The sequence below is a fragment of the Tupaia chinensis genome, unplaced genomic scaffold, assembly GCF_000334495.1.
Source record: "Tupaia chinensis unplaced genomic scaffold, TupChi_1.0 Scaffold000078_1, whole genome shotgun sequence".
NCBI classification, from domain to species: Eukaryota; Metazoa; Chordata; class Mammalia; order Scandentia; family Tupaiidae; genus Tupaia; species Tupaia belangeri.
Genome location: NW_006159539.1, coordinates 8,263,360 through 8,270,646, shown reverse-complemented (window position 1 = coordinate 8,270,646; position 7,287 = coordinate 8,263,360). Strand labels below are relative to the sequence as shown.

At 41.7% G+C, this 7,287-nt stretch overlaps 1 non-coding gene across 1 annotated transcript; it reads right to left on the bottom strand.

Moving 5' to 3' along the window:
* Positions 1 to 516: 516 nt before the first annotated feature.
* On the bottom strand, positions 517 to 656 carry LOC114006604 (U4 spliceosomal RNA). The gene has a single exon (XR_003548318.1). It is a non-coding gene; the product is annotated as a U4 spliceosomal RNA (small nuclear RNA).
* Between the last annotated feature and the right edge of the window lie 6,631 nt (positions 657 to 7,287).

Genomic DNA, 7,287 nt, shown 5'->3' with positions numbered 1-7,287 from the left:
ATCCAAAGAAAGGGAAGACTCCCTGCAGCCAAAACCCCATCGTTGGGCCAGCAGGTGACATGGTAGTTAGGCACTGGATTCTCACAGGGCCAACCACGGTTCAAGCCCCAAGCTCGGCAGCTTGAAAATCATGGCAGGTGTGTATGCATGTGTGCCCAACATCCTGAAAGGAGAATGTGCTGCAGCACAGCCATCTCCCCATAAGGTGATTCCTTACTTTCCCTCTATCTGTCTCTCTCCAGCAAGGATACACATCCTACAACAACAAAAAAAACCCTAAAAAACAAATAGGCCATTCTAGTAAAAAGAATGAGCATATATTCCTGATCTGCTATGCCTTCCATAATGGCCATGTACAAGAGGAAGTCTTCAGTCACTAAATCTAGGGTTTAAAAGAAAAGAAGGCGCCTCTTGCTAATGTCACAATACCAGTTGATGGTGACAAGAATGGTGGTACCTGGATGGTTGAACTTTGCAAAATGCCTAGGTGTTACCCTACTGAAGATGTACCTCAAAAGCTGTTGAGCCATGGCAAAAATCCTTTAGTCAGCATGTGAGAAAGCTGAGAGCCACCATCACTCCAGAGTCCTTTCTATTAGCAATAATCGCGCCTCGGATAAACCTCATTGGCTACGATACTGCCACTGCGCAAAGCTTACTCCAGGGTCCTTTCTGACCATCCTTACTGGGTACCACCAAGGCAAGACAATGGTTTTCCTGAAAGGACTGAGCAGTGGCTTGCTAGTTCTGACTGGACCTCTGGTCCTCAATCATGTCCCTCTGTGCAGAACACACCAGCAATTTGTCATTGCCAGGTACACAAAAATTGATATTAGCAATGTAAAAAATCCCCAAACCACTCAGTTATACTTACTTCAAGAAGCAGCTGAAAAAGCCCAGACATCAGGAAGGTGAGATTGCAACAAGATAGGAAATTACAGACAGCATAAGGTAGATCAAAACACTGTGGGGACCAGCAGTTGGCACAACAGCTATGTCGCTGGACTCCCATGTTGTTCACCGGATTCCCATGAGTCCTGAACCCAGTGGCTTAAACTCACGCTGGGCACATGTCCATGTGTGCCTAAGATCCTGAGAGGAAAATAGAGGAGAAGGGATTGCGGCATGGCCGTCCCCTCTGGGGGTAATTTCTTGCTTTCTGTCTCTCTGTCTCTCTGGCAAGTGCATGCACTCTATAGCAAAAACCTCTCAAAAAAAAAAACCCCAAAAAACAACAACAACCCACACACACACACACACCACCACACACACACACACACACACACACACAAACCACTGTAGATGTGTAAGTTTTACCCACAATTGAAGTTGTTCTTCAGCTTCAGGGCTATCCATGATTCTTGCTTGCCCTTACAAATGGAGTTTATTCTCATAAACTGGTGTTCTACGTTTTTTACCAAGAATCTAACCAAATAGCTGATAAAGGGCTGACTCCATGGCCCGGTGGCCGGAGGAACAGGCTGGGCGTGTATGTGTGCATAAGCACCCACACCCCAAACCCCAGTTGGGTGCAGAAATGGAGAAGAGGTTGCAAGTGACAATTGCCCATGGAGGGTGATTGCTCCTCTTTCTCTCTGGTGAGCACACACACACACTCTCTGGCAAAACTTAAAAAAAAAAAAATCGGACACATTAAAACAATTTTTTTTCACAAGTCAACTTAGTTAGGCTATGATGCTCGAAACACTAGTCTAGGTGTTGCTGTGCAGGTATTCTGTTGACTTTAACAAAAAGAGATTATTGTCAATACTGCCTCATCAGTTGAAAGTATCAAAAACTGAGGCTTCTTGAAAAAGAAGGAATGCTGCCTTGAAAAAGAAGCAAGACTGACAAGAATGTCCTGTCTGAGTTTCCAGCAAGCCAGCCTGCCCTAAGCATTTTGGACTTGCCAGCCCTCACAACTAATTTCTTAAAATTAGCCAATTTCTTGGGGTCAACAGGTGATGTGGAGGTAAAGGCACTGGATCCCACATGGCCAGCTCAGCAGTTCGAGTTCTGAACCCAGTGGCTTGGAAATCACGCAGGGTGCATGTGCATGTGCACCCAAAATCCCAAGGAGACTGGAGTAGAAGGCATTACCATGTGGCCATCTCCCATAGGTAGGGGGGTGGGGGAGACCATGATTTCTCTGTGTGTGTGTCTTTCTCTGGCAAATGAACATACCCTATAGCAAAAAAAAAACAAAAACGAATTACTTAAACTCAATCTCTCCCTTTCTATAGCTGGATATATAGGTATAAACTATAAGCCATAAGACACACACACACACACACACACACACACACACACACATACATATATATCTCCAATTGATTCTGTTTTTCTAAAGAACCCCTGACTGATACATCTAGATTCACCCTTCTGGGTGTTTTTTTAGATTTTTGCCATAGGTGCAGGCACTTGCAGAGAGACAGAGACATAGAGGGAAAGTGAGAAATCACCCCCTTGGGGAATGACCAAGCCACAATCCCTTAGCCTTCATTTTCCTCCTGGGTTTTTGGGCATGCATGCACATACCCCCTGTGTGATTTTCAAGCTGCCAGGTCCAGGACTTGAACTGTGGTGAGCTATGTGGGGGTTCAGCACTTTAACAACTATGCCACCTGCAGGCTCCCTAGATTCACTTTTAATGGTGGTCAAAAGAACAGGGCAAGTTGTTTGAAAAAAGAATTAGCAATGAAATCATTGGGAAGGTAGAAACAGAATCTCTAGCAATTTGGGGCTCTGGGTGGTACAGATAGATACAGAGAAAGACAGTAGTATTTGACAAATCTGATTTTGTGTCTCGATTGGTGAAAATGAGTTGTACCAATAAGGCAAAGTCCTTCTAAGAAGGATGTCTAAGATGCTTCTTAAATCCACTAGCTCAGATCCAAAGATAGAATAAATTCTCAACCCACCTCTATAAATAAATGCTTAGAAAATTCCCCTGTTGACAGGCTATATGCATGAACTGAACATTCCTTCCATCTCTACACAGTTCTTGAAAAGATGCAATAAGTAGGTTATTCTAGCCTCAAAGGCAATGACATGAATTATGGATGACTCAATGGATAAAACTGAACAGATAAAAATGTAAATCTTCTGGCCCAAAAATAAGCTAATTAAATCAAAACTCAAAAGACAAGCACTAGATTAAGGGAACTATCTGTTACTAAGATAGAACAGAATTAATAGTCCTAATATCTAAAGAGAACATTGTATTAAGAAAAACCCCACTAAATAATGTGCAACAATTTCTCTCAGACAATGCTCAAAAAGGGTTATCTAAAGGGCTGATAAATATTTTTTAAAAAGAAGAAGAAGAAAAGAAAGAAAAAGTCCAGACTCACTAATTAAAAAAAAAAAAAAAGCAAACTGAAGCAACAGTGAAACTCCATTCTCCACCTATCAAAGTGGCAAGATGGCGATGTGGTAGTTAAGGGTGCTGGACTCCCACATGGCTGGCCACAGACCTGAGTCCCGGACCTGGCAGCTTGCTTTCTCATGTTCCCTCTCTTGCTCTGTCCCTCTCTGGTCAAATTAAAAATAAGTAAATAAATAAATAAAGTTTAAAAAAAAGAAATAAAAAATGTAGCAAGATGGGAAAAAAGGAAACGCCCTATGACATTGCTTATGGGAGTAAATTTATTAGAAGGCAATTTGACAATACCTAAGAACTTTTGACCTAGTCATTCCACTTCTGGGAAGCTATCTGAAGGAGAGCTGAGTTGTGATGTTTCCCAGAACATTAACTAAAATAGAGAGAAACTGAAATATCCTATTAAAGAACAATAGTTCATTCACTCAGTCATTCCAGTAGTATCGAGTGCCTGCAATGTGATTATTTCCTGATAACGCGTCTCTTAAAATGTGGGTAGAGGTTGTGTTAATAAGTAGACGTATGTGATCACACATAAGCCTATACATGCTTGCACATGCTCATGTCATCACTGCTAGGGTACACAGGGAATTGACAACAGACCTTTGATGAAGGAGATGAATAACAAGTAGGATATGAATCACTTTTCACTGTACTTGTTTGGACCATCTTGAATTTTTTTTTTTTTTTTTTGGTTTTCCTATAGGACATGTGCTCTTGCCAGAGAGCAAGTAAGAGAGAGAGAGGGAAAGTGAGAAGTGAGAAATCACCCCCTAGAGGATGGCCACACTACAATCCCTTCTCCTACACTCTTCTCTCGGGAGTTTGGGCACACATGCACACACACCTGGTGTATTTTCCAAGTCACTGGATCTGGGACTTGAACTGTGCAGTTGGCCAAGTGGGGTCCAATCACCTTAACCACCGTGACTTCTGGCTGGTCTCTGTCTTGAATATTTAGACAGGTAGTGTGTGAAGATTTTGAAGGCACCTCGAGCAGGTCTAATCTAGTTTTACAAAGAGATTTCCTGAGTTGTTTTCAAGTAATTTCATAGGTGTCTCATTTTCCTGAGCGTGGAAAGCTCTTCAAAGGAAGAGACTGTTGTGTATGTTTTTGTACTACTGTAGTTTTAAACACAATTTTGACACACAATACTTAAAATACTTACTGATACAAAAATACTTACTGTATTGAAAATAATGTCATTTGATACTCAAATAGCCTGAGAGTAAAAGTTAGTCAACAACTCTAAATATTGCCTCAATGCTCTCTGTCTTGAAATATATCACTTAACTTAAAAAAATATATATTTTATTGGGTCAGCAGGTGGCATAGTGGTTAAAGGTGCTGAATTCCCACATAGCCACCGGTGGTTTGAGTCCCAGATCTGGTTTGCTTTCTAGCATTCCCTTTCTCTCTTTCACTGTCTCTGGTCAAATTAAAAAATAATAATAACAAATGAAAATAAATAAATAATTATCTTTAGAGTTATTTTATTTAACTTTCTTTATTTCTTTCTTTCCCTCTCTTTTTTTCCTTCCTTCCTTCCTTCCTTCCTTCCTTCCTTTCTAATTTGACCAGAGAGGAACAGAGCAAGAGAGAGGGAAAGTAAGAAAGCAAACCACTAAGTCCAGGACTTGAACCATGGTCAGCCATCTGGGAGTCCAGCATTCTTAACCACCACACCACCTGCTGGTTCTTCACTTACTTTTCATACCATGGTTTGCTGACCTGTCAATGGGGAAAACTGATGAAATCCTTTGATGAAATTTTATACAGAGAAATGCAAAATGCCAAAATGCCTATGTATCCATCCATAATCTTTTTTTTTTTTTTTTAAGGTTTTTCCCATAGGGTATGTGCACTTGCTGGAGAGAGACAGAGAGAAGGAAAGAGAGAAGTCTCCCCACCCCCAGGATGGATGGCCTTCTCTTCCATTCTCTTCTCCTCTATCCTCCTCTTGAGATTTTGGAAATGCATGCACACACATCTGGGACGATTTTCAAGCCATCAGGTCCAGGACTTGAACAGCAGTTGGCTATGTAAGAATCTAGCACCTTAACCACCACACTCCATGGTGCCTCCCCCCACCCCGTTTTTAATGATTACAAAACCCAAAAATGGTTGATACAGAGTCTGTTTTGTGCACTTATAAGTGATCACATTTTTTCAAATACATTTGTGAGGCTTTTAGAATCTACAGAAATTCATTTATCATTCAACATAGTTTTTATCTCCATTCTCCTCCACGTGAAGAATAGGAAATAAGGTTGTAATAGCAATAAGTTGTGCTCACCAGTGAGTTCATCTCTTTTCTGCGGTTCTTCAGTGGATGACATTAGTTCCGACTGGTACTTGGTTTAGCCAGACAGTATTGACTCCCTTCACTGGCCACTCCCCTTTGATTGGTAGCCATTTGTTCTCAAAATATCATCTCCTGCTAAAGAAATTAGCTACTACACTACCGAGGGGAGGCGTATTTTACTAGCAGTTACTGAAATTCATCTTTTGTTTTGTGTTTCGTGTTGCTCTGCCAGCCACTTCGGGTGAGAAGTGTGCTCTGTGCTTTCTGTAGCAGGAGGCAGCCAGGACTGTTCTAGGAGGTACAGACACTATCGGATACCAAGGACAAAGCGGGGGAAATGCCTGAGGAACGGAATGAAGGAAGTTTGCATAAAGGATCTATTTTGTTTCTGAAATTCCCAGAAGAAATTAATTTGATGTTGAAGGAAGTATCTGGTACTCTTGGTGAAAAGGCTAGAGGGATGTGAAAACGCAGACTCGGAGGAGTTATTGTAGATAACCTGTAGGGATAAGAAGGTGGAAAGGGCCAGGGACAATGAGCTAGCCAAGATCCCCCAGGTAGTCCAAGAGGACTTGGCTGCAAAATTCCTTAATAAAAAGAACCTCATCAACTCACTGAAAAGAAACTAGGGGCCAGCAGGTGGTGTGGTAGTTAAGGGCGCTGGACTCCCATGGTTGACCATGGTTTGAGTACCAGACCTTTCCCTCTCTTTCTCTGTCTCTCTCCAGTCAAATTAAAATAAATAAATAAATAAATAAATAAATAAAGTTAAAATAAAATAGTTCTTTAAAAAAGAAAGAAAGGAGACCAGCAGTTGATGGAATGGCTATGTCGCTGGACTCCCATGTAGTCGACCGCAGTTCGAGTCCCAGACCCAGTGGTTTAAGCTCATGCCAGGTGCGTGTGCATACATACCCAATATCCCAAAAGGAGGACAAAGGAGAAGGGATTGTGGCATGGCCATACCCCCTGCAGGGTGATTTCTGGCTTTCTGTCTCTCTGTATCCCTCTGTCTTTCTGGCAAGTGCACACGCCCTATAGCAAAAACCTCTCCCCTCCCCCCCAAAAAAAAAAGATTAAAAAAAGAAAGAATTAGGCTAGATGGTGAAAAACTGGAAAACTTCATTAAACCTGAAAACCCAGATTCAAAGCAAGTAGTAGCACATGGATATACATCCTAAAACAGCAAATGGTAAACTGTAGATTGCCGATTGCCAACCTGAGACAGCAATTCTGGAAAAATGGTGAGCAAAATCTAGAGTATCCCCTTTTATTTATTTATTTATTTGTTTGTTTGTTTGTTTGTTTGTTTATTTATTTATTTAAGAATTTTGCCATAGGGCATGTGCCCTCACCAGTGAGAGACAAAGAGAGAGAGAGAGAAAGTAAGAAATCACTTCCTTCCCCAGTGGGGATGACCATGCCACAATCCCTTCTCCTTCTCTCCCATTCTCTTCTTGGGATTCTGGCATACACACACACACACACACACACACACACGCCAGTGTGACTTTCAAATCGCTGGATCCAGGACTCAAACTCAGCTGCCTTAACAACCACACCACCTGGCTGGCCCAAGAGTACACCTCTTTATATAGG